At 40.0% G+C, this 27,932-nt stretch overlaps 1 long non-coding RNA gene across 1 annotated transcript; it reads left to right on the forward strand.

The window, feature by feature from the left end:
- The first annotated feature begins 88 nt into the window (after positions 1–88).
- Positions 89–27,932, forward strand: LOC138917860 (uncharacterized). Its single transcript, XR_011426446.1, has 3 exons — positions 89–133; positions 1,045–1,131; positions 27,760–27,932. It is a non-coding gene; the product is annotated as an uncharacterized lncRNA (long non-coding RNA).

Consider the following 27,932-nt stretch of genomic DNA (forward strand, 5'->3'; position numbering starts at 1 on the left):
GGCTTGATAAGTAGTTCATAGGTCCACACCTGGGATCCAAACCGGTAAGCCCTGGGCAATAACTTTGTGCTGTTTGTATTTTTACCAGTTTAGCATTGGAAGATTCCTAGAAGTGGGAGTGCTGGGTCAAAAGGTAAATGCATACGCAAGTTTGGAAGATATTGCCAATTTCCACTCCATTGACAAATAATGTATACCAGCAATGTATGAGAGTGCTAATAGAGAAAGCTGTCAAACATTTGGCTATTTGCCAGTCTCCTGGGTGAGAAATACATGTTAGTATACTTTCTGTTTGCTTTTCTCTAATGAGCAAGATGGAACATCTTTTCATACTGGTGGGAGGAATGGATCCAACTTTAATGATTTCTATGTGACTATCTAGGTGTAGTAACAACATTTATTAGAAAATCCATCTTTTCCCTACTTACTGAGATACTACCATTAATTGACACTACATTTCTATATAGTTTTTTCTTTCCCACTGGCCTGTCTTCTACTTATGCAACTGTATCAGACTTTTAATTAGAGAAGATTTGTATGTCTTGATGCCCAGCAAGACCAACTCCTCCTTATCACTCCTTTCCTTGACAATTTTTGTGGCTGTTTTCCCTTGTTTGTTCTTCCAGGTAAACTTTAAATAGTTCTTCTAGCTCCAATAAAATACCCAACAGTACTTTTTATTGGGATTGTGCTAAATTAATTAATTTACAGAGAACTAACATCTGTACGATGTATCTTCCTGTGCAAGAATGTGGTTTGCCTCTCCTGTTGTTCAAATCTACTTTTGTCTTTCAGAAATATTTTATGATTTTCATTTATATTGTCTATCTGGTTTTTGTATGTAAATGTGAAAGCTATTGATTTTGTATTAATTTTATAACTTACCACTTTACTAGTGTTTCTCTGTTTTTAGTAATTTTTTTCCCCAATGATTTCCATTGATTTACTATTGTTTTCCCAAATATACAACCATGCCATTTACAAATAGAGGTGTTTTCCATCTTCATTTCAGTTCTTAAACCTCAATTGCTTTCTCCTGTCCAGTTGTGTCGGTTAACACTTCCAGTCTTCAGAGAGCTTCTGGATTGGTGAACACCACAAGGTGCTGGGAGAGTGGCGCACCTGGAGAAGGTATGGAAGTTCTCCACCCCTTCCCATATACCTTGCCCTATGCACCTCTTCCATTTGGCTGTTCCTGAGTTACATCCATTATAATAAATGGGTAATGGTAAGTAAAGTGCTTTCCTGAGTTCTGTGAGCCGTTCTAGCAAATTATTGAACCTGAGGTGGGGGGGGGGGGGTCGTGGGAACCCCCTATTTACAGCCAGTTAGTCAGAAGTATGACAGGCCCGGATTGAATCTGAAGTGGGGGCAGTCTTGCGTAAATAAGCTCTTAACTTGTGGGATCTGACATTAACTCCAGGTAGATAGCGTCAGAATTGAATTGAGTTGTAGGACTCCTAGCTGGTGTTAGAGAATTGGTTGGTGTAGGAAAAAAACCCCACGCATTTGCTGTCAGAAGTGAAGTATTGAGAGTAATGAGAAGAAAAAACAAAGTGTTGTAAGTAGTAGTAGAGTGGGAGGAAATGTGTATTTTTCTTCCTATTACTTAGTGTTGGCTGTTTTGGATTGATTTTCCCAGGTGTGTTTGGTGTGTGCCATTTGAATATATAGACTAAAGGTTTTTAAAAAATTTATAATTTTTAGTCTTTTCTCAATTCCATTTTTTCACCCCCTTCTTTAGTGACTCCCATTGTGTGTAGTTTTGATCTACTTTGTCTACCTTCTATAGCTATCACTTTCTTTCAAATTATTAATTTTTCATTTCCTTTTGAAGTAAGATTTCTTTTTCCTTTTCATGTCTTATTTCTCTTAAAGTATTATTGACTGTGTATATTCACTGTTGTGTTCCTTCTGGTTTAGTCTTTATTTCTGAAATGATAGGGCTTTTTTCTGTTAAATTATTTTCTAATTTTTTTCTTCTCTCTTGTCTAATCTCCAGTCTTCTCATTTGAGTTTTTCTAATTCTGGTTTAAGTTGTTCTTCAATCTTCTATCATCATCTTAATTTCTTTTAGCTTGTTTTGAAATGTGAGGTGATAATTCTCATCTGTTTGTGGACATGTCTCTCTGGCATGCTTTTATTATCTGTAGGGATGCTATTCTTATTCTGTTTTATATTTACTTTTTATAAGATCCCACTCTTTTCTGTTGCTTTTTCTGATAAATAGATATTTTCTATTGTACTGTTTTAATTCCTTTGTCATTCCTTTTACTATATATTTTTGAGTTTTCTTCTTAGTCATTGCCCTGGAGATTACAATTAACATCATAATTTTTAACAATTTAGTTCAGATTAATACCAACTTAATTTCAATATTATACAAAACTTTTACTCCTATGCAGCTCTATTTCCCCCTCCTTTGTGCTATTATTGTCACACAAATTGAATCTTTATACATTGTGTGCTCATCAATGCAGATTTATAATTAATGTTTTATTCAATTTTTTAATCAGATAGGAGAAAAATAGAATTACAAACAAAAAATACATTTATACTGTCTTCTATATTTAACTATGTAGTTACCTTTACTAGTGCTCTTTATTGCTTTGTGTGGATTCATTTCAGCTGGAAGGATTTCTTTTAGTATTTCTTACAGGGCAAATCTCCTGGCAACAATTCCTCTCAGTTTTGGTTTATCTGGGAATGCCTTAATTTCTCCTTCGTTTTTGAAGGATAGTTTTGCTAGGTATAGAGTTTTTGGCTTATAGTTTTTTCTTCAGCAACTTGAATATGTCATCCCACTACCTTCTGGCTCCATGATTTCTTATGAGAAATCAGCTGTTAATATTATTGAGGATCCCTTTTATGTGATGAGTCCCTTCTCTGGCTGCTTTCAAGATTCGCTCTTTGTCTTCAGCTTTCAGCAGTTTGATTGTGATGTTTCCAGGTGTGGCTCTCTTTGAGTTTATCTGACTTGAATTTCATTGAGTTTCTTGGATGTGTAGATTAATGTTTTGTGCTAAATTGAGAAGGTTTGGGCCATTATTTCTTCGAATATTCTTTCTGTCCCTTTTTCTCTTTCTTCTCCTTCTGGGGCTCCCATTATGCATGTTATGGATTGAATTATGTCCCCTGCAAATTCACATGTTGGAGTTCTAACTCCCAGTACCTCAGAATGTGACCTTATTTGGAAATAGGGTTGTTGAAGATGCAATTAATTAAGGTGAGGTCACTAGCATGGGCCTTAATCCAATATGACTAGAGTCCTTATAAAAAGGGAACAGTAGGACATAGAGATAGACATAAAAGAGGGAAGACAATGAGAAGAGACACAGAGAGAACGCAGCCCTTTACAAGCCAAGCAGAGAGGCCTGGAACAGAGCTTTCTCTCACTGCCTTCAGAAGGAACAAATCCTACTTACACCTTGATCTCAGACTTCTAGCCTCCAGAACTGTAAGACAATAAATTTCTGTTGTCTAAGCCACTCAGTTTGTGGTACTTTGTTATAGCAGCAAACTAATACAACAAGGATGTTGGTATACTTAATGATGTCCCACATGTCTCTGAGGCTCTGTCCTTTTTTTTCCCAATCCTTTTTCTTTCTGTTCCTCAGGCTGGCCAATCTCAATTCACCTATTATTTTCTTTTTTTTCTTTGATTCTATTTTCTGCCTGCTCCAATCAGCTCTTGAACCTTTCTAGTGATTTTTTCATTTCATTATTATGCTTTTCAACTTAGAATTTCTATTCAGCTCTTTTTTAGATTTCTTTCTCTTTAATGATATTGCTTATTTGGTGAGACATTGTTCTCATACTTTCCTTTAGTTTTTTAGCCATGGTTTCCTTTAATTCTTTGACCACATTTAAAATATTTATTTAAAGTCTTTATCTAATAAGTCCAACATCTGGGCTTCCTTAGGGACAGTTTCTATTGATTGCCTGTTTTTTTTTCTGTGTTAGGCCATAAAAACAGCATAACAGATCTTGGCAGGTCTCAATTTTTGTTGAAAACTAAACATTTAAATTATATAATGTGGTTCTGGAAATCAAATTCTCCCTTCTCTCCAGAGTTTGTTTTTGTTGCTGCTTGTTGTAATTGTTTCTGTTTTCTAGTGACTTTTCTAAACTAATTTTGTAAAGTCTGTATTCTTTATTTTATGTGGCCACTAAAGTGTCTGCTTGGTTAGCTTAGTGGTTAGCTAGTGATCGAAAAGAGATTTTTTGATCACCTGGAACCAATAAGCCTTCTAGTCTTTGCTGACAGGCTGTGTGAGCATATTGGGGCATACTTTCAAAACTCATCCATGTGGTGACAACTCTGCATTAGCCTTCACTTCCTGCTGCACAGAGCATCAGCTGCAGATGAAAGATTAGAACCTTTCAGGTCTTTCCTGAGCATGCACACAGCCATGAGCATGTGTACAACCTTATACATATGCATGGCTTTCTAGATTCCCAACAATATGTCAGAGCTTTTCAAAGTCTCTCTGGATGTGTCATTCCCCAGAATTTCCCTTTAAGCTTTTTGGTTAGTCTATTGTTTGCCCAACTTTTATCCACCATCTCAGGCAGTTTCAAAGTTAAACACTTGCTTGTAATTGTTTTTGACAAGCACCCTCTAATGCAAAGGCTTTTTACAGTGGGGGAGCCCTGAGTCAGGTCAAACACAGAGCCTTGCAAGTGAGGTCTTTCAGGGAACCATGGGATAGGTCAAACAATGACAATTCTTTGGAAGTAAGGCTTTGAAAGAGCTTCAATCTTATTCTGCTTCCCCTGGTTGTTGCCAGGCTGGTGGATTTCACCAGGAATGTGGGCTATTATTTCTCAGGGCTACTGCAGAGCTGGAGAGTGTGTGATGGGATTAGGGCAAGTCAAAAATGCCACAAAGCTCACTGTTCTTACTGAGATTCAGCCATTTTTCTTGAATAAATGTACCCCATGCTCCTACAAGCATTTTGCTAATCTTCAAAGTTTTAAAAAAGTTGATTCTGATTATTGTTGTCAGTTTTATCCTTGCTTTTATGGAGGAGAAAATTCCATACTCCCAGGAATAAAACTGATTCCTAACTAAAGAACTGGCAGCACATACCATATTCATAATAGTTATGGACCAGTGACTTCTGTGTGCCTCTGATTTTCCTTCTTTTAAACAGCAATGATCTTATCCCTTTTTAACTGTTGCATATTGGGTTTATGGGTGGCAGATAACTTGTCTCTTTAGTTTACAAGACTTCAGACCAAGAGGAGCTGAACTCAAGGAGTTGAACTTGAGGAATTGCATCTGAGGAACTTCATCTGTAATTGGGGCTGGTTTATATAATGAGATACTTGCCCTCAAGCCTGAGCTTATTGTCATAATTGACAAATGTTTGGGAGGGGCCTCAGAAGGAGAACAATATGATTTGCATGTGGGAGGAATGTAAATAATTTTTGGTCACAGAGTGAGCTCTAAGTTCTTTGACATTCCTCCCATCAAAAAGAGGAGTCTTGAATATGAATTGGCCTTAGTGTCTTTCTTCTAACTAACAGAATGTATTAGGAAGTGATAACAAGAGGCTAGGTTATAAGACAAGACAGCTTCTATGCTGTGCTTGCTTGCCTTTGCTTTTTCTCACTCTCTCTCTTTCCTCTCACCCTTGGAACCTTGCTGCCATATTGTGAGCAAGCCAAAGCCACATATAGAGGGCCACATGTAGGTGTTCTGGCCAACAGCTGTGGCAAAGTTTCATCCAACAGCCAAAATCAACCAATAGACATATGAGTTAACAAATCTTCACATGACCCCAACCTTCAACCTTTGAACTACTCCGTCAGACACCAAGTGGAATAGATTTGATCTATCCACACTAATCTCTACCCAAATTGCATATTTGTGAGCAAAATAAATGCTGTCATTTTAATCTGCTAAATTGGGGTGATTTTTGAAGCAACCATACCTAGCACCAAGTACCCATCACCCAATTCAACCCATAGTCAACATTGTTTCAGTACTACCCCTACCTATTTCCCTAACTAGTTTGAAGCAGATTCCAGACTTCATGCTTTTTCTTTCATTCTTATATACATATATACACAAACACTCCTTTTAAACAACATAAACACATACCTTTATCACATCTAACAATTCCTTAATATTGTTAAATATCTAGTCAATGTTCAACTCTCCCTCATTGTCTCACAAATTTTTTAATAACTTATTTGTTTGGATCAGGGTCCAGTTAAATTGCATATGTTGTAATCAGTTAATGTGTTTTTAAATTTCTCTTTTAGAATCTAAAGGCCTTCCCAAAATTTTAAAGGGCCTACTTTGTACAAGGCTTTAGGAAGTTTGTAGAGGAGATAGATAGCCTTTAATTACTTAGTAGGAAAGAGAAATGCATACACAAAGACTATGAAACAAAGTATAATATGATAAGAGTTGGATGAATAAAGTGTTGGGAGATTTGAGAAAAGAAACAGAATACTTTTATCATCTTCATGCTGTAGTGGCTGTGGTGTTCAGAGAGGTCTATGCAGAGCAGAAAACAGACAAAAATAAAGATTGGAAACATCCACCAATTTCCAAAGGACTTCACAGATGTCAAAACTAGCAAGCCAAAGGAGTAAAAATATCTGTTTTTTCATGATTTCCCTTAGAACAACTTCACTTGAGATTATTATTGATTCTTGCGGCCAATTTGAGTTTTCATTCTCACAGTCTTTAGTTCTTCATCTGCAAAAGCTCCTAAGACAATTTGCATCACAAACTCTCAGAATTACTGAGGAGTCAGTTAAAATTCAGATTATACTCTGGGGGAAGTGGATGTGAGAGCAGTTTTACCATAACAAGAGTAACCATAAATATTTTAAGTGTGATTCAGACAGAGAGGCGAAAACTTCAGCAGAAGGAATTTTTGCCCATTCAATACAGTGGTGCAGTTTGTTGGGCAATACCAGATCAGAATTAAGTTCTACTGTTCCTATTTGCAAAAATTGCAAATAATACTGTCTTGACAATCCTTTGACTCTCTCTCTAGAATATTTATAAATCTAAATGAGATGCTTTTAACTGGTTCAGAGGGCAGTTTATTCATACTGTCCTATTTTAATCCCCTAAAGACCCACTGTAAGAAATTGGGGATATTTATGACCTGTGACTAATACCCAGTAATCGTGATGGACAATGACTTTAGTCATTTAAGAGCTACTTGAGGAAGGAGAAAGACCTTCAATGATCAGTAGGGCATTTTTAAAATCTAATAAACTGCTATTACTGCTTCAGTAATAAAAATATAATGGCTTGTTAGACATAAAAATTGCATGAAATTTATTTAAAGACAATTTTGGGGTCAGAATGGGAGATTTACACATGTAATTATCCTGTTGATCAAGGTGAAAATGAATAAGTTGCTTTTAGTAAAAAATGCAAGAGGGCATGCTTACTTTATTCTTTTTATATACTATGAGCCTTGGGAAGACTTAGATATTGGTAGTGGCTGCAATTTCAGAGTAATTATTGTGTGGTGGTAGTTTTTCTTTTCATATCGCTCAAATAAGGGAGCTTTGGAGGGATTTGGAGGGGAAGAGGTGGGTGCGGAACTCTAGAAAACACTGGAATCAAATGACCATTTCTTGACAAGCCTAGGTAATAGCATGTCCAGGGGTGATTTGAATAGTCAGAACCTCTTTCTAGTATCTTTGAGGCCAAAAATGAATAGTCGCAGGATCTGGGGCAGCCCATACACTTGCTGGCTGGCACCTTAATTTCGTCTAAAGGACAGAATTTTGCTGACCCATTAATTTGTTCTCTTCACTTTTCTAATGTCATATCTACCATCCAAAAACAGTGAATTGCTAAGCTACCCCAAAGTTGCTATTTTCTTCTTCATATGTTATTCAGTATAAATAACTTTTCTATTTGTATTAGTTATTTATTGCTGCATCACAAATTACCACAAACTTACTGCCTTAAAACAATACACATTTTTTATCTCATAATTTCTGTGGGTCTGGAATCTGGGCACAGATTAGCTGGGTTCTTTGCTTCACTTTTCCTTTCCTTAATGCAACTCCTTTATGTGAGTTTGTTATCACGGTGTCAGCCAGGGCTAGGGTCTCATCTGATAGCTTGACTGGAGAAGGATCTGCTTCCAAGCTCATGGGATTGTTGGCAAGATTTAGTTCCTTGCAGCCTGTTGAACTGATGGCCTCAGTTTCTTGCTGGCTGTTGGCCAGAGAGCACTTTAAATCTTAGTTAGCTGTTGGCCAGAGATCACTTTAAATCTTAGTTAACTGTTGGCCAGAAGCCACACTCAGTTCCTTATCACATGGATCTCCATGGATCTCCCTAACATGGCTGTGTGCTTCATCAAAGTGTGCAAGGCAAGAAGGAAATAGAGAGAGTCTAGTAGCAAGACAGAAGTCACTGTTATGTAACTTAATAGTGAGTATGAAAACCTTCGCCATCTTCTATTGGTTAGAAGCAAGTCACAGGTCATGTCCACATTAAATGGGAGGAAATTATACAAGACGTGAATACCAGGAGGTGAAGACAATTGGAGGCTATTTTAGAGTCTGTCTGCCGCAATATTATTTTATTAATATTAAAAGGCATGTTCTTTTAGAAAATGTAAGTGGTATGGATAAGTTTAAAAAAATCCTACGATCCCACTACCCAGAGATAAAAACCATTATTTCAGTACCTATCCTTCCAGTCTTTTTTTTTCTATTTTATATATTATTAAATTAATAAAAATGTGGTCATAACTTGATACACTCTTGTATCATCTGTCTATCTCATGTAATTCCTTAAACATTCTTGCAAGCTAGTAAATAATCTTGTATACCACTTTAAATGGCTGCATAAATTTATCCTATAATTAGACCATGCTTTATTTAACCCAGAGGTTGGCAAACTTTTTATGTAAAGGTAAAAGACAGTAAATATTTTAGGCTTTAGGGGTCATACAGTTTGTTGTAGCTACCCAACTCTGCTATTAGAGTGTGAAAGCAGCCATAGGCAATATGTCAATGAGTTTGGGTGTGTCTGTGTTCCGGTAAAACTTTATTTACGACACAAACTTGAATTTCATATAATTCTTGTGTGTCATGAAATATTATTATTCTTTTGATTTATTTCAATCATTTAAAAATATTGAAACTATTCTTAGGTTGCAGACCAGATGAAAAAAGTGGTGGGTTGGATTTGGTCTGTGGGTCATAGTTTAGTTTATCCTATTATTTCTAGATAGATATTCAGTAGTCCCATATTTTTAGTATTATGATTAATGCTGAGATTAACATCTTGGTAACTAAGTCAATGTGGCTGTTTATGATTACTTACTAAGAGGACAAATTCTTAAAAGTAGAATTATTAGGACAAAGATTATGCACATAAAACTTAGTATATATTGGTAAATTATCCTCTGCAAAGGTGGTGTCAAGTTTATACTCAAAGGTGGTGTCAAGTTTATACTCCTACCAAAGTGTATGGGTGTGCTTATTTTTCTGTGTCCTCTCCAACAGTAGATATTATCTTTTTAGGAATCTTTGCCAATTTGATAGGTTAAAAAATGTCAAATATTTCCCTTTTCAAAAAGTTTATATTTTAAATTAACATTTTAAAAATGTGTTTCAAATCTGTGGTTTCTTGCTTTCTGACTTTGGATCTAGGTGTCCTAAGATAAGTTGCCCAGCTGAAATGACAGGCATAGTCAGGCTGAGAGCTACTTGACTATTAAGAATCAATAATATTGTGCTAATTCCTGTTACAGGAGATTATTGATTAGAAGACTGGTAAAGCCTCTGCCTATTTGAGCCATTGGCATTATATCACCAGAAAAAACAAGTTGGCAATATAGACATTTTGTAGTATTTAAGGTACAGAGTTGATTATACCCAAGAAGAAAATATGCTAATAACTTTGGGCCATTTTGAGAAATGGACAAAACGAAAATTAAAAAACTTTAATCTATTATCTATATCCATATCCATATTAATATTTATCTGTATCTATCACAATTTGATTTCTCTTTTCTTCCTAAAACTCAGATATCATCATGTCACTCCTCTTTTAAAATCTTTTCTGAAATTAGACTCCTTAGCATGGTGTTAAGATGCAATAAGATCTATCCTTAACTTATCTTATTAATCCCGTGTAATGCTGTCTTCGCATAAGAAATAATAAAACGATAATAGCAAGTAGTGTTTATTAAGCCTTAAGCTATATACCAGATATGGTGGTAAGTGCTTGAGATAGATATTATTATTCTTACTGTTTTAAAGTTGGGAAAATAGGTTTAGAGAATGTAGGTAGCTTGCCCAAGATCAAACAGTAAGCAGTTCTTCCCCTTCTAGCCTCACTATCCTAAAAAATGTATTCTTTGTTAATGTGAAGTCCTCAGTTGACTGTTCTATCTGCCAGAGTCTGGCAGCATCTCAGAGGAAAGATGTTTTCTCCTCTCTGACTTGGAGGAGCTTTAAGAGTTCCAGTTGCTTCAGCTCTCTGTTTATTTCAGATAACAGTAATGGAGATGAACTTTGGAGCAACATGCTAATTCCCCTCTTCGGGACACTTGGAGCATATTGGAATGCCCAAGAAGGGAAACATAGCTCCCTATAGAATTTTCCATTGGATAATAAAATTCTTGAGCAGCTTGCTTTGAGTTGATGATCTTTGGCAGTGTATATATTTTATTTTTATATTCCATGTCAAAATATAGCAGTAATAATTCAGGGCATAAGGGATGATAATAGATTGTCAACTATTATTACCTTTAATGAAATGAAAGCCTCATTGGAAAATGATGGGGAATTAATGACTTAAGCAAGAAGCCAAAATCCCTACACCCTGCATAAAAGAAATGGCAGGAACATCTCCCTTCTCAACAACTTTTCTCCCTCTGGCTTAGAGAAAGTGATTTGGAAGCTGAAGAAATGCCCAAGTTTATTAGGGAGAATAATGTGGCTATACCAAATGCTGGGAATCCCTAGTCCCTGTGTTGTATGTGAAGTAACCGTGAGCTCCATTGAAGTGCCAGTGCAGCACAGTGTACGAGGTTGCCAGTGGCAATGCTTGGCATCTAAAGGACAATTCTATGCTCATTATTAGAAAGTCCTAACTTAAATAGCTAGTACAGCATCTCTGGTCTCTGAGTCCCCTTCCCACCAGGCAGAGGACATTCCCTTAAAAGGATCGCCAGAGGGGCCTTATCACTTTCAATCATTTTCTCACACTACATTTTACCCAGGATGTTCCTCAAGCGGCTCATATGTGAACAGTGTCTGAAATTCCACTTATGACCTAGTTCAGGAAAAGCTGGCAAAGGAACTATGATGGTGCTTATTTTTTTTCACCAACCAAACTATGCGGAAGTATATGATTCATTCATTATTCTTTGTCACTAAATGTACAGAAGCAAAAAAATATATCTCAAGTTTTGTCCTCCCTCCTCTTTTCATTCCGTTCGTTGAGAGAAGAGTACCCTTGCCAGATTGGTGAGTTTCTCAGCTCCCTCCATAGCTAAAGCTACTGGCACCTTCTAAAAAGAAAGGCACAGCAGCAGCCTTCTCACAAGCAGAGATTTTTGCAGATGTGTTCCTCTCCACTGGCCTCTAAGGACCCTGGATCTCATTTGGTTCTGTTGGCTCACTCTCAGATGCTTGGTCTTCACCCCTAGCCTCTTTGGATCATGACTCAGGTGGATGGTCTGCCTGGGTTTTGCTTTGACTCCTTCCCAAAATGCTGCCTCTCACTGTAGCCTATGGGTAAGTGACAGACCTCTCTGTGCCCAGGCTCCTGGGTTTACCCACAAGGCTCAGACCTCAGTCCCTTGGACCTCCACTTGCTTGGGAAAGAGGATACTGAGTTCAAAACAATATTGAAGGTTATTAGGGCAGGGGTGATTGAGGGGAGTTTCAAGAATTAGGAGGCAATGTTTCCTGCTCTCCAGAATTTACAGTCAGGAAAGGTAGATAAGAGGCACACTGGAAAGATAATTTATGATTCAGATAATATGATTCATAGGACATTATAGGATGGCTGTGAAGGTCATTCAATAAATATTTACTGTGCATTTACTTGCACAGTATGTTTTTCACTGACTGTATAGTACCATATAGTACCAATAAATTATTGTTGGGTATAGTTGGTCTTTTTTTTGCGAGGGGGGGGGAAGGTTAGCCCTGAGCTAACATCTGCTGCCAATCCTCCTCTTTTTGCTGAGGAAAACTGGCCCTGAGCTAACATCCATGCCCATCCTCCTCTACTTTATATGTAGGATGCCTACCACAGCATAGCTTTCCAAGTGGTGCCATGTCCACACCCGGATCCCAACCGAGAAACCCCGGGCCACTGAAGTGGAACGTGCGAACTTAACCACTCCACCACTGGGCTGGGCCCTGGGTGTAGTTGGGAGAGAATATGTTTTTTTATTCCAACATTGGGTTAGTATATGTCATAAGAGGTATATTTACATTAGTGAAATTGTCTAGCATATGCTTAATTCTAAAGTTATACTTAATTTTTTATATTTAGTTTTGTAATATAATGTTTCAATATACCCTATATATACCCAGCATACCGAATAAAAAAGCTCAAATTAACCATTTGGGGTTTTTTGTTTTTTCGTTTCATTACTTAGACAATAAATTATGCAATACTGAATTTGCTTTAAACTTGAATGATTCAGAAGGCACATTGTAGGCTTGCATAGCCTCAGGGCAGATCGAATGAGGCTGTAGACACATTGGAATATGGATGCATTACCCAGATGTAAGTGGATTTGTGGTAAATATGGTATTGGATGGATAGGAAGTCAAAGTACCTGGTGACAGGGAATTGCAATGAACAGAATGCTGAGTTTATCCAAGGTTTAACTTTATGTAGGGCTGGAAAGCATATGATCCAGCACAACTAGGGAAAAGTACAACTTGTATCGAATACTTGTATTCAGTACAAATGTCTTGAATGTAAGCTATATATAAAACACTTGGCCCTGCTGACAAGGTGCACAGTAGGCCCTTCAAAGGGCCTGGAGCATAGTAACTGTTCACCAAGTTTTCAATGTGCTGAAGAAATACGACAAGGACCCAAGTAGGCAGGAGAGGAAGAGGTGAAGTGTGAGGGTCGTGGGAGGATGCACCTCTTTTGGGAACTGGATAGCCTAAAGGAAGGAAAACTTCCAGAAGAAAGGGAAAAGTTGCAAATTAACTTGTTTTCTAGGATGTAATCCTATTCTGGTCCTCGTGAAGTAAACATGTCCACTTAGTGGTATAGAGGCTGAGATAGAATTATGTTCAGTGACTAAAGTGCACCATTTATTTCTCAGGTTCATAGCCGTTTTGGACAGCAGCATAGTGCTTGAGTGTTCTGGAGCCTTGTTTAAGTGTTTTGTGTAGAGTGTGGTGTGTTGAAAAGTTTGGGAACCCAAGATGAGGGGAGGAAGGTGGAAGCTTTCCATGGGTTTGTTCTTTCCTGCCCACACAGCAGGCCCAGACGTTAGAGTCAAAGGGGCCCAGATTCTCATCTTGCCTCTACCGCTCACTTGCCATGGTTCCTTAGGAAGGTCATCTACTAGCTATAAACTGGTCTTAGTAAAAGCATCTGCCCAACCGCTGCTGTTTCACACCAAGGTTGCAGTTTGATTCCTACTGGATTCATGAACAGAAGCGGAAAAAGGTCATTTGATCTCCAGCAACCACATTTCTCTCCATTGTCATGGATAAGTGAGAGTTGAGTGTAGACCAAAGAACAAAGAAGACCAGTCCTGGGAGTTGATAGGTTTTCTTTCTTTGGGTGCTTTATCCAAGCTTCCATTGTTCTCCCTTGGCTCTGTCAGGAAAAGGGAAAGGGGACAGTTTCCTCATTCCATTTATTATATCATATTTGCCAACGCCTAAGAGCCATTTCCCTACCCCTACCCACCTCCCAATGTAGTTAAAAGTTAACTGTGTCCAGTACCCCCACCTTACAAAAATACTGCAGCAAAAGATAGGATTTCGCCTCTAATCTGTACTCTCAACAAAAGTAGCAACATTCAGGGCCACACAGCTGATCAAAACTGTCTGGATTATTCCACCAAAAATTTCAGTTTAAATATTTTGCTAGTACAACTCTAACTATGTGCTAGTATTTGCTGATACCAATAAATTTCTTTTGGCTATTTTATACCTTTTTTTCCCCCAGAGTTAGTACTCTAGTATAAAATATACTGTATTTTCATGAAGAAAGTTATTTTTCCCTTGTAGAACCACTATAAAGTATTTTTAAATATAGGTATGTTGAAAGTACTTGAATGTTTTTCCCCAGAGAAATTTCTTTGTAAATGGGGTATATCTTTGTAATTTGTAAGTTGTAGCTTGCGTGTTTCTTCATAATTGGGTCTTTGTTATACATGTGTGCATCTGCTATGGAGGTAAATAGGGTACCAGGGTTGGCAAAGATCTGTGTTGGGAGAGGCAGTTTTGTACATGCAGTCTTTGGGCACCCACTTGGTTGCATAAGAAAGGACCTTGGGCTTAGAATACTTTCTCACCAAGAGATAAGGAGTCCACACAGCCTGTGCCAGCCTTCTCACCTTGTGTGGGACTTCTTTCCCTGTTTCATGCTCAAGGAATATCCTTTTGTCTCTGCTTAAAGAGTGTGCATCATATAGCACCTGGCCAACCCCACTGTTATATCTGTTCTCCATGGGGAGGGGACAGGGTCTTTTTTCTGCAGCCCAAGGGAACGTGTATAGGCAAATTTCCCTGCGTTGGCCTCTGGTAGAGACTTGCTGGCCATGGGGGACGGATGCCCACTATTGTAGCTGATCTTGTGCTGTCTCTTCTCTATGTAAGTAAAACATTGTTCTTTCCAGGACTTGAGTGCACTGTGTTTTTCTTGGCTCCTTTAATACTAAGATGAAGTGGGCGGAAGTGTTTAGAGTCCTGCTCTGGGATTGCACAGTAATCTGCTGGACAATCTGAGATTGAACTGGAAGAGCGCAGGAGATTTATCTGAGGTTAGCTTGCTGGTATGGACTGAATGTTTGTGTTGTGATCTCTCCCTCTCTCCTAACCCCCCAATTCGTATGTTGAAGTTCTAATCTCCAATGTGATGGTATTTGGAGGTTGGTACCTTAGGAGATAATTAGGTTTAGATAATGTCATAAGAGTGGGGTCCCCATGAGGAATTAGTGCCCTTATAAGAAAAGGAAGAGACCAGAGCCCTTGCTCTCTCTGCATGTGAAGATACAGCAAGGAGGCCAGGAAGAGAGTCCTCACCAAGAACTGAATCTGCTGGCACCTTGATCTTGAACTTCCCAGCCTCCAAAACTGTAAGAAATAGATGTTGTTTAAGTCACCCAGTCTATGATATTTTGTTATAGCAGCCTGAGCTGACTAAGACACACACTCTCTCTCTGTTCTGCTACCCTCTGCTCTGATGTCTGGTTATGTGTGTGGGTATATATGTAATTGACAAAAATAAAATCTTTTGTATGCCATTATTTTAAAATGATGGATTAGAGCCACTGATTTATTTAATTCAATCAGGCCTGAAGGAAAATGAGTGAGACAAAGAGACTTGAGGTTCTTCCTATGAACAAAGGAATGAAGGAATTTTCTGTGGTGTTTATAGACACCAGGTTGAATACAGTTTCCTATGATGACCAATTAGTATGTTTGAGATTAATGGTTACATTCCACAGGAGATAACATTATAGTTTTGAAGTCTTGATATCTTAAGGGGACATATTACAAATAATCTAGCAAGGACACATTTCTTTTGGTTACAAAATACTAAGTAGCATAGTTATAGATATGGAACAGGTATATAAATCTACCCCAGGGTGGTTTAGGATTCCTATCCTTGTGAATGTTCCCAGTCTTTGTCTTTCTCAAAGACGTTCTTCTAATGATTATACCACCAGAATCTTGTCTCTACACTACACAGGTAACAACTACCACTGATCTTAACAACTGTTTGTATAATGGACCAGGGATTGAACCAAGTTGCAGGAATTCAGAAAGTTCTTGTCCTCGCTATTTGTTTACATTGTTTTTGTAACCTTGAACATGTCACCTAATGCTTCATTCTTACTTGAAAAACCAGAAGTTGTGCTTCACAGGGGTTTTTTTGAAGACTTAATAATCATAAATTACTTTGAAAAATGAAGTGTTAAATGTTGAAGCACACATGTACGGATGTTTATTTTAGAACTCAATTCTATTTGGTCATTATTTCACAACATGATTTTACACTTTCCTCTGGGCCACGTCTTTCCTTTATTCTGAACAAAGCTTCATGCCAGCTTTCTAAAATCCTTATTTTGCCAAATTAAAGATTTTGTAAAGAGTGTACACTAGTGTACTGTAGTTGTTTTGAAGGTTAAAAAGGTACAAATTTATTATGAGTACTGATTTAATAAGAGATAATCTTTTACTAAGTAAATGCAGGTTCTCAAATGCCCAGTTTCTCACCAAGGAAGCATCTATCTCCCAGTAATTTGTTCTTTTGCCAAAATCCTCTATAGTTCTTCAATATTGTGTCGCCAAAACATAGTAAGCTGCTGCCAGCTAAATCTGACTTTTTGCCCCAAAATATTCTTGAGCTTTTCCTGACTTATTTCTCTTCAGTTTTAACTATTCTCCAGTTGGGCTAGGCTACTCGCTCCTCTCCGTGCGTGTATGGCACCTGAGGTCACCCCATTTCCCTTCTTTGGAATGTTTCCCTGCTCTCCTCTCCTATCTGAGGGTGTCCTCTTCTGCATAGCACAACTCATGGCTGCCCTGACCTCAGTCCCTCCAGGCGGACTTGTCCTTTTGAGTCCCTTTTCTTTCCTTCATCCGTCCTCCTCCCATTTTTGTTTTTCTTAAGAATGGATTGGAGGATCCATTTGGGTGCAACTCTATTTTATAATTCTTTGCATCTCCTCAATTTCTAAATATTGTAAACCCATGTATGATTAGTTGGTGGGTGTTGTGGATAAACTACTTGATTCTATCTTCTAGTATTGGAAATAATGTTTAATATTTACCTAATGAGATGATTTCAGGCAAGTTGTATAAGAATATCAAACCATGACCAAAAGATAAGACAGATTAGCTTTTTAAATGGTTATCTCTGGTGAAATTAATGTGTGAATTTAAATTTTGAAATGCTCAATAGAAAAGAGGCCAAAAAATTGCATGTGTTTATTAGTGGCATAAATTTCTTCTTTAGTAGCATCTTTAAGCAGTTAAATGAAAAATCACTAACACAACGTAATTTTTAATGCAATTAAAAAGCAGGAATTGTAGCCCTGAAGAGGCTAGTTCTATTTTGGCAGACAATTGTAAACTTAAATATGAACTTCCCTTTAGCTGTTTGCTTATTTATGCAAGTATTTCTTCATGAATTTACCATTTCTTGAATATGTTATTTCATTCACTCAATAGTTTTGCATTCACTGAAGGCTAAAACAGATCACTAGTAAACAAATTAGTAAAATGATTATTCTACAGGAAATAAGTAGGGGACAGATATCATGAGTCAGGCAAAGAGCATTTTAGAGGAAAGGAATAGTAAGTTAGAAGAGCTTCAGGGATGGAAAGGAGACCAGTGTGGTGGTCCACTGTGGGGGAGAGCAAGAAGGAAAAGAGGCGAAGTTGAGGTGGGGGCCAGAAGCCAGATTAAGCAAGGCCTGATAGGCTGCAAGAGGAGTTTGGGTTTTATTTTAAGGGCAATGGAAACCTTTGAAAGGTCTGAGGTGGAGTAGTAACATGATTGGATTACATTTTCAAAAGGATCCCAGTCTGCTGTGGAAAGAATGACAAGAGCAGAAGGAAAAGACCAGTCAAGAGGTTGGTGCCATGATGGCTTGGGCCAGGGTGTCGGCAGTGGAGATGGAGAGGTGTATGGTTTTGGATAAATTTGGAGGTGGGACCTACAGAAGGTGGTGATGGGTAGGATGTAGATTGTGAGGTAAGAATGAATCCCATGACTTTTCATTTATATTCACCCTTTCCCCCAAACGAAGTCTTTCAGATCTTAAAGAAACATAGCAAAAGGAATATGGACAGAAAGAATAACAAAGGAATATAGAAAAAATGCATTCGTGGCTTTAAAAAATATTGTGAAGTTTTTGTTTAGAATTCTGAACACTTGGTCTTACAGTGGCTTTTGGCCAAAGGGAACAAAATTATAACGTGCATACTGGTTGCATAAATGGCCAGATTGTGGGATCATTTGGAAAAGTATATTGAAAAATGTTTCTGTCTCTTGAACCGCTTCCGGTTGTGATATAAATTCTACCAGTCCAACTAATTTTATATGCACAGAAAGTGGTACAACTCCATGGGAAATATAAATTTTTCATTGACCAGCAGCTTGTAACTGCTTTAAGTGTAATTACACATTTTTCATTTAAGATCAATTTCACAAAATCGTTTTTATGACCTAAGGCTGCCTTCTTAATAATTGGGTGCAGCTAATTTATTAGGGTTTGCATGTGCTGGTATTGGTATCTTTCTTGCCTGGGTTTAATAGAAACAGGCTCCACATGGATCTGGAAAAGACACTCTGATTTCAAATTTATTTCCCTTGTGCCAATCCAGTGAACCTTCTTTTGTTTCTCAGCATATAGAGTTCTGTAGAAAGCCCACAATAGCCTGCTTTTAAAACAGCTCAGTAGACAAATGAGGATATTTTCCGTTTAATTCTAGGGAAGATGCCCCCTCAGAACATAATTAAATCTGATCCCTCTCACTTGAAGCAGCATGAATAATTCATTGAGTTTAGGCATAATCAGGTTCTAGGCTTTGGGAAATTTTTAGTTGATGTGCAAAGGTTAATTTTTTTTTTTTTTATTAAAGGAAAAGATCCTATGGAGCTGTCTTCTATGCCAAGATGGAAGTGCGGAGATTCCAGTAAGAGAGTGCCGGGGTGGGGGTAGGGAGCCGTGTCACTTTATGCAGAAGGAAGTGTACTTGCTTACACACTTAATTCAGGGTGCTTATTTTAACCTGCATCTCTCTTATACAAATATGAGCAGGAGGCCTGACTTCACTGAGTGGGAGGAGTCTAGAATTAAGGGATGTTTCCTGAAGCTTGTGCTCTTTGCCTTGTGGACTATGAGGAGGAACTTGGCACTTGGGATCTTGTCTTCTGGCTCTGCTCTGACTCAGGAGTCCTAGAGAAGTAGCCAGCAAGGTTGCCCAAGGAAGGTCTGGGTGGCCTCCGACCACAATGTCTCTATTTCCCTTTAGTAGGGACAGCTTGGTGTTTTCAGCTTTATTTCTATGAGAAGTATAGGTCTTCCCCTTTTCTCAAGGAAGCCAATGGGACATCATTTTAGATGCTAAGTATAAAAATGGTAATAGATGGTTCCTGCATGCAAAAGGAGCTTGCAATTTAATTAAGAGATAAGACAGATACACATGAGAAGCTGACCAGCAGGACAGCAGTGTGTAATGAGTGGGACCAGTGGAAAAGCTGATGCTCCCAGCAGGAAGAGATAACTTTATATTGGTAGGAGTGTGTAGAGAAGGCCCCTTGGGAGTCATACTTTGGGTAGGTTTTAGTGATTTAGGAAATGTGGATGAATGGTGAGAAAAGAAGAGGGCATCTTAAAAGGCTCACGATGGGAATGGCTTATTAGACTTGTTAGGTAATAGTGGCAATACCAGCTTGACAAGCACAGGAGGTTTGTACCAGGGAGATGAGTTTGGGGCCAGGTTATGGAGCCTTGAGCTCTGGGCTGAAGGCAGTGGGGAGCCTTTGAAGGCTTCTAGAGAGAACACATGATCCAACTGGCATGTAGAAAGCAGGGTTAGTAGCACGGTTTGCAGTTAGTTGGGGAAGGAAGACTCCAGCTGATCTAAGATTGTAGCCACTGCACTTATCCATAGGATAAGTTAGATGACCAGCACATGTAGGGAAAGTCTTTGGTCTTCTCTCCTGAAGAATTCCAGTGATGTGCTGTGCCGCAATTCTCAACCTCTGAAATGAGGAGCCACGTACAGTAGCAGGTGGATGGTCCTTGCTGCATTTCTCCTGAGATATAACAGGCAAGTCAGTATCTGTGGCAGAAACTTGGACAATATCATTTTAGAATTGATTGTAATTGCCCTGTGGCTCTGTGCTCGTTGCTGTGGCACGATGGACCCTGCCTCCATCAATGGAGCTTGCAGTGCAGGGAGCCTTCCTCATCTTTGAGCAGCCCATGCACCCACAAGATGGCCTGGAGATCCCTAGACACTGGATATTTGGAGTTTTGTCCTGAAGCTCCCAGGGCACAAAGGAAAGCTGTGAAAACAGCACAAATGTTGAAATTTTAGGAAAGGGCTGCTAAAGAGAGGACTGTGAGCTTCCTGAGGGCATGAATTTATTCACTGTCTTCCTCCACAGTAGTGAATATTCGTCTTATACGCTCATTGGTACAGGGTCTAGCACATAGTAAGTGCTCTGAAGTGTTTGTTGAATGAATAAGTGAATGCTGTTGATTACCCTGCAGATGCTCTGGACCTCTCAGCTGCCTCACTGGGTGAGATATCTATCCATCCGTATGTATGTATGCATCTACCTGTCTATCTATCTAGAGACAGATGGCGTAGACTAACACCCAAACTCATCAGACTGTGTGCTCAAGGGAAGTCACCGGGAGCAGAGTGAGTGAATGAGGGTCCTGTCAGTCACAGCAGGGAGAGATGGTCACTTGAAGGACTGTGTGATCTAGCAGCAGCTGAGGCCAACACTGGGCTTGTTTCCTTGGTCTAGTCCACTGGGGCTTTTGGAAGATTGATTGAGAGTTGAGACCTTGAAAATGGCTTTAAACAGTCCCTTTACAACATTAGGCTTCCCCCAACGCTTTGTGGTTAGAATGCTAGCTGTGTGGCTTTGTGACCTGTCCAGGAGTCTGTATTTACCATGTTTGTGGACCAAGCAAAGAACAGTGTGACATCCATCTAGGGCAAAGGCCATACTTGAAATAATAGAGAAGAGGCTGGTGGCTTAGGTTTGAGTCTTACTGTGAAGAGCCTCGTTTGCTAAGGAGCTTGGACTGTCTCCATGGGTAACCAGGAGGGGGCTGTTGCAGAATTTTTAAGCAGGGGAACTGCAATTCTCTGGTGTATGTTTTAGAAACATTAACATGGTTGAAATGTGTGTGGAATTGGAGAAGAAAATGGAAAGCAGAGAAACCAGTAAGAATGCTGTTATCATGCCAAGTGAGCAGGGCTACCAGTGATTTTCCAGGATTTTTCTATTGTCTTATTTGTGGGGATGCAGTTTGACGGAGCTGACTATGCAAAATGGAAGATTTCCTCTGTATTTCCATCATAGTTTAGTGAGTTATAAGGTTAATTATGCCTGTTAATGAATCAACAAATTAAAATTCTGGGATTTTTGTCATCTGGCAGAATCGCATCTCTTTATATTTGGTTCTTGGCCAAAAGGCGTGTTTTTGGTTATCTTGCTTTTCTTCTTGTAGAATTTGAGTTAGGGTCACATAAGAATGTAGCAGAATGTGATTTACTGAGAAGCACTAACGAGATGGGTCCCCGGCGCCTTGAAGGAGTTGGTTTATCCATCAAAGCTCCTAACTTACCCCCAGGCAGGAAGTTAGAATTGGGCTCACCTTCATGGGGGGTGATGAACATGCAGGTTCTGGAGCTTTGGTCAGATGCAGTGTGAGAATTGTTATTTACTGAGCCTGTTAAAAAGAGATTCATTTTTCCTCCCCAGCACCTACCTCATCACAATTCCTGGGATTGCCTGGGTGTGGTCTGAGTTAGCTCAGGGCTAGGTGTGTGGGGTAGCTTCTTAAACATGAGTTTGGATGGAAGAATCTGAGAATTGTGCTCTTAGCTAAAAGGAAGGGGAAACCACTATGTCTCCCTGGTGTTTCTTTCCACTCCATGAATCTCTGGTTTCTGCGGTCCTGGAGTTACAGCTTCTGGATTAATCATGATGGAAAGGGAAAGAAATAGCCCAGTTTCAACACAAGCATGGTGATTAGGAAATGGAATTTTCTTGCTCTTGGCTGAGGGTCAGCTACCAGCCTTGGCTTACTGCTAAGTTGGAGATCCCACCTGTAAGAGAAGGCTCACATAGGGTGTTCAGCCTAGGCCAGGGGTCGGCAAACTTTTCCTGTAAGGGCCAGGTGGTAAATATTTTAGCCTTTGCAGGCCATATGGTCTCTGTCACGACTATTCAACTCTGCCGTTGTAGATAGGAAAGCAGCCACAGTCAATACTTAAACGAATTCGCATGGCTGTATACCAGTGACACTTTATTTACAAAATAGGTGGCGGCGAGATTTGGCCTGTGAGCTATATTTGCTGACTGCTGGTCTAGGCAATAACTAATATTAGAGAAGTGGCTTAAGGTGGAGAGGACTGCGTTATTAGACTATTCTACTGCATTTGTCCTCCTAGTTTTTCTTATATTTGCCTCTAGGTACCTTCCCACAAATATAACAGGAAATTATAGCACCCTCCAAACTCTGCAGCTTGTTTTATTTAAGAACTCAATGTCATGTCAAGGTGAATAAAGGAAGTGCCAAAAGTCGTTATGGGTATGCTGGCAAAAATTGTATTTCTTGATGGACTGGATCAATGCTAATCATGGGGCAGTGGCTGATCACATAAAAAGGGATATTTTACATGTATGTGAGGAATTTATATGTTTAATTCTTCTGGTTTACCCAAAAGAAGACTGGTTCTTGTCTGCATGGCTGTGAACACTTGAGTTTATCTGTTCAAGTCCATTGACTTTCCAGCTCTGGCTTTATCATGCCCAGACGTTATGATGCTGCACTGGGAACCATTAGGTGTTAGGCTCCCTTTCTATTTTTTTCCAAAGTTTAGAAAACTCATTGTATCAGACCCCTCTTATGCATTTCTTCATATTTTCTCAGTCTTGCTTGTCTCTTGCTCCAGCTCTGCAGGGCCCTGAGTAACTTCACCCAGGCACCATCTGACAGTGCCTTGCTCCCCACCTGGGGTTTTGTAGTTGAACTCTGCAGTGGACTCCCAGGCCCACTCCTTCACAACCCACGAGTAGTTCACAAGTAATAGTGAACTTTTACCAAAGGGGCATGGGAGCCAGTGGATATGTTCCTTACTTTTTTGTTCCATGTGGGATGATCCTGAAATGCTGCTTATACAACTCTCAGGGATGCAGTCCTACAAATCAAGGAATCAGACATACTTAGTGGTGGCCAGTTCAATGAGGCATCAATATATTGGCTTTTGGTCCTTCGGTGCTGCACTTGGCTTGTTGCCCGCTCTTGCTCCCTGATCATACTAATTAAATAGCCACAAGTTCTCTGGCTCAGGCTCTGCTTCCTGGGGAACCCAGGCTAGGTCTCTGCTCTAGGAAGAAATAGCTCACATGCCAAAAGAATTGTAGGACCTAAAGGAACACGTTCAGGAGGGGATCCTGTGGGTGTTTGGCTGGGGTATAATGTGCAGAATAATATAAGCCTGTGGGGAGCAACCCCTCAGCTGGATTACTTAGCAGTCTGGTGGCACTAAGGATCCTATTGTTTGTGGTAAGGGAGTTGGTGATCACTCCGGCATGCAGCAGTACTGCAACTATTTAGGCTTTCTTTCACCTGCGATTCACTGGGATGCGTGCAGGTGGAAGGTGAAGTTCCAGGTCGTGTGGTAACTATGTTGATTGAGCAGTATGGGGCATAACAGTTCCGAGGATGGTGGAGTGCTGTGGCTTCTCTTAACTGTATTCTAAGTCTTAAACACAAATGAAAAAAGGACAATAATAGGTTAGTACACTCAACTTCTAACTGATGACATGCTTTGAAAACAGAAGGCCTCTATGACAGCTCTAAAGGAGACTGTCATCTCCTGCAGCTTCAGGGGAGGCTGTGTTGAATTGTAAGGATCTGGTTGTACGGGTGGCAGAGCTGCAAATGAGGCTTAAAGAATAGCCCTGGCAAGTCTCCTGTGTCGGAGTTAAGGCCCTGATAGGAAACAAGTGGACCCCCTCAGATGGGGACATCTGAGTGGACCCTGAAGCTTGGGATGGGGGCATTTGGTGGATGTGCCAGGGAACAGTAAATTCTCCTGAAGGCCCCTGGGTAGCGGAAGCAGCCCTGGCAGACTGTGCAATGACCTCACCTGAGGCAGATCCTTGTAAGATGATGCTTATTCTCAAGAGCTGCCCTTTCCACTCCTTCTTAATTTCAAGCTGATAAAGTATGGTCTCAGCACAGCCTAAGTGGGGAAGAAATAGCTTAGATGCCAAAGATATTGCAGGGCCTGGAGGACCTGTGTAGGAGGGGAGCTTGTGGGTGCTTGATGGGGGAGAATTTCTTGACACGGGGACACTTACCTGTGACTCTGGGCTCAGTGTTCGGCAGTAGCTTCTGGAATTGGCACAGAAAGCCGGAGGGACTGCCTCTGCTTCACTTCCCTAGTGCCTGCTCCTCCCCATGTTACCGAGGATTCCACTGATGCCTGGAGGGCTGCTTTTACCGGATGGCCTCACATCTTAAGAGTTTGCCCAGAACGCAAAGTAACTGCTGGCTGATATTTGTTTTGCCTTATTTTTCTGAGTCCATAGGAGGGAAGGATGGTGTAGTCTGCCCTGCATTTTCTAACACATCCTCGTCTCAGCCTCGGCAAGGAGGCGTCCCTTCTCTGTGAACAGCCTTGGCCCGCAGCCTCGGGAGGCGTTGAGGACATAACTCACAGCAAGCAGAATGTGGCACTGTCATGGAGGCTCAGGGTTTCCAGCTGGATGTGTGGCATCTTAGAGGTGGCAAAAATTCTGTTCCAAATCTCATCTCAGACTTGGAACCAGGTCCTAGAAATCCCTTATGACAAAGTTACAGGGTTGGTGGAAAAAATGAGGAACGTCATGGCAAAGCAGGATGCCCTCTCCTTGCTCTGGCCTAGTGCCTTAGCAGAGAGACGTGCTACCCACAGCTCACGCGTGTCCCAGCTAATGTTGGTGTAAATAATTATTACTTTTCCTCCAGTAATGGTCCTTCCAGCTCATTTACCCAGCAGTAAAGACTGATTCAGCGTCGTCTTTTTTTTTTTAAACCAGCCTCTAGGATTTTTCTATTACTTTTCTTGATCGCGTTAGCTTCATGCTTCAGCTATTCATGCTTCTGTAACTGCATCTGCATTTTTGTCTCCAGTCCCAGGCTGGTTTCAAACAATACCATCAGTATTAGAACATTTGAAGATGAAAAAGAAAAGCTCCAAGTAGACCGAGTGGCAGAAAAAGAATGAGACATCTGGGCTGTCAATAGCTCCTACTGCTCAAACCTCCTGGTTCGCAAATGAATTTATGGTGTGTTTATTCACATATTTTCATTTGCCTTTGTCTCCTAGCCTCCTGCCTACTTTTGAGGTGATGATAAAAGATATTTTTCCCATCTTGGTTTTGGGATGAGCATCGCAAACATCACTGTGAGCATCCATCAAACAGCCCTCAGTTTCTTAGGACCTGTTGAAAAGGTGTGGACTTTGTTACTTTGAAACCTATTTGATGAAAACAAAGAAATTTGTGCTTAACCTCTCTTAGCAACTTTTCAGCTGCTTTCGTTCAAAGACTCAGTCCTGACATTGGCTCTCGTAGTGAGAAAATTTCACCAGAGAAGAAATACATGTGGGTCTGTTGTGCTACAAGTATACCCCGATCTCTGAGAACTATGACCACATAATTGTTTTCACCTCTATTTGGTGATAATCCCTGAGAAAAAGAAAGGATTGTGTAAGAGAAGAAGTCTATCTAAGGCATGAACAGGCCAATGCAGGGCAATGATCAAATCTTCATTCTACCGTTGTTAGCTGTGTTATACTGGGTATATTGTTTTACCTCTCTGAGCTTCTTTCTGTCAGTTATAAAACCTTGTTGGGCTGGTGCAAGATTAAAATTAGTTAAGCAGCTCACATAAAGCACATAGCAGGTATACAGGAAATTGTTTTTATCAGGCAAGTAGACAATTTGTATAAATGTTGCTATTTGCTCACTTAGTGTCTGTTAACTTGCAGTCTTGGATTGGGTTTATCAGTCCATCAAAATGGAGTTTAAAAGACCAATAAGAATCTCATGGAGAGAAAGATTAAGCAGCAGTACCGTTTTTTACTATCAAAGAAATTTTTGGATGTGCTAAGAAGATCCCCCTCAAACAACATCATCAATTAGATGGGCAAATCTTTAGATTAGGAACTATATCGTTGGAACACAATCAACTCGTGCGCCCGTCACAGTCATTATACAATGAACGGAAGAGTAACAACTTAGTCTGTGCCAAGTGCTTACGGTCAGTCAGGCCTGTTTAACATGAAGCTCTTCCCCACCATGTCCTGATGCCTCCGTCCTCTGCACTTTACCACTGTGACCTTTCACACAAGGTGAGCACAAATGCTGCCCCAGCTGCAGCCCTATTGGGTCCCCCGCCAGCCACACTGGAGCCTGAGGCAAAAGGACAAGTGTATGCCCCTAGAAACACTGATCAAAACATCCTCCCGCATTGTGAAACAGGTAGAAAAAGTCAATAAAAAGCTCTACAATAATTTTAAAAAAAGACTATTTATAAAGCCCTGCATTCCCCAATCTGTTCTCACCCCATTCCTTGTCAATTCTCATAAACCCACAGGGTGGGAACACGATGGCCCCACTGCCTGGGAACCTTGGCTGATTGGAAAGACTATTCCCATTGCAAAATAACACAGAGTAGTAAGATAACAGCAGCCTGTCTTTATTTAAAATTTTGATATTTTGTTCATCATGGATTTTTTTTGGCATTCAGTTTTTAAAATACTGCCTTAAAATGTTAATTATCTTCATTACAGAGTTTTTGGATGCCTCTTCAAATTTTTGTGCTTGCGGTAAGAGCCCATGCACCTCACCCTAATCTTGGCCCTGCTTAGTTGGCGCTAAAATTCAAGGAGAGAATTGTCTTTGGTTTTTTGGGGTTCTTTTGGTGGGGAGGATTGGCCCTGAGCTAACATCTGTGCCAATCTTCCTCTCTTTTGTATATGGGATGCTACCACAGTATGTCTTGATGAGCGGCATGTAGGTCCATGCCTGGGATCCAAACCTGTCTTTGTTTTAAAAAATATCTGGCTGAGGTGAAGGTGAGGGAAGAAACTCTAAGGACAGGAATAACAAACAGTGACCATTAAACTGAACTGTAGGGCCAAAGAGAGGAATTTCTTTCATTTTGTTTTGTTTTCCTCTGAGAGGAAGAGGAAAAGGGAGAGAAAAGAGGAAGGATGGGGACACAGAGCCAGTGATGTTAAGAGCAGCTGGGCTGAGTGGGGAGCAGGGCCAAGAACACCCCCTGGGCTTATGACTGCAGATGGTTGCAAGAACAATGCTACTTATGGTTCCATTTGAAAAGGTGTGTATCTTTGTGGTATAAACCAAATTTGCCTCACTGAGATCTGCAGTAAATCATGTTAAAACCACACATGTTCTGAGTTGCAGAAATCCAAAAAGGGGCTGAGTTCATGCTTTGTGGGTGTGATGGGGAACAGATTGACTTCAGCAAGAACCTGGAGGCAGAGGGCCCAGGAGAATCTGACCTGCTGGGAATTTGCAGAAATCATGAGGAAGTGTTTGGATCTCCACAGAGAGAGGAAGCGGTAGGGGGTTGAATCAGTCTTGTAGAAATCTTGAGGGCAGGAAATGCCCTAAGGCCTCAATTTTGTCCTGAAAAAATTCTGGGAGAAACTCAGTAGATAAGACTCTAGAAAGGGTTATGTCCTGAATCTAGCTGATGCTCACAGGATTTTGGATTTGCCAAATGTTTTCCTGTTTCTCTTTCTTGTCTTTAGGTCCAGGATCACTGTCTCACTCAATGCCTAACATGCATGTGGAGAATATAGTAAGTTTTCCTGCCCTTTCTGCTCCTCTTCCCTGATATTGCCTCCTCCTCACCTCGGATGTGTCCTGCGGGGGAGATAGCAATAAGAATATTGGATGCTAAAAAAAAAGAAAAAAAAAAGAA

Source organism: Equus caballus, chromosome 15 (assembly GCF_041296265.1).
Source record: "Equus caballus isolate H_3958 breed thoroughbred chromosome 15, TB-T2T, whole genome shotgun sequence".
NCBI lineage: Eukaryota > Metazoa > Chordata > Mammalia > Perissodactyla > Equidae > Equus > Equus caballus.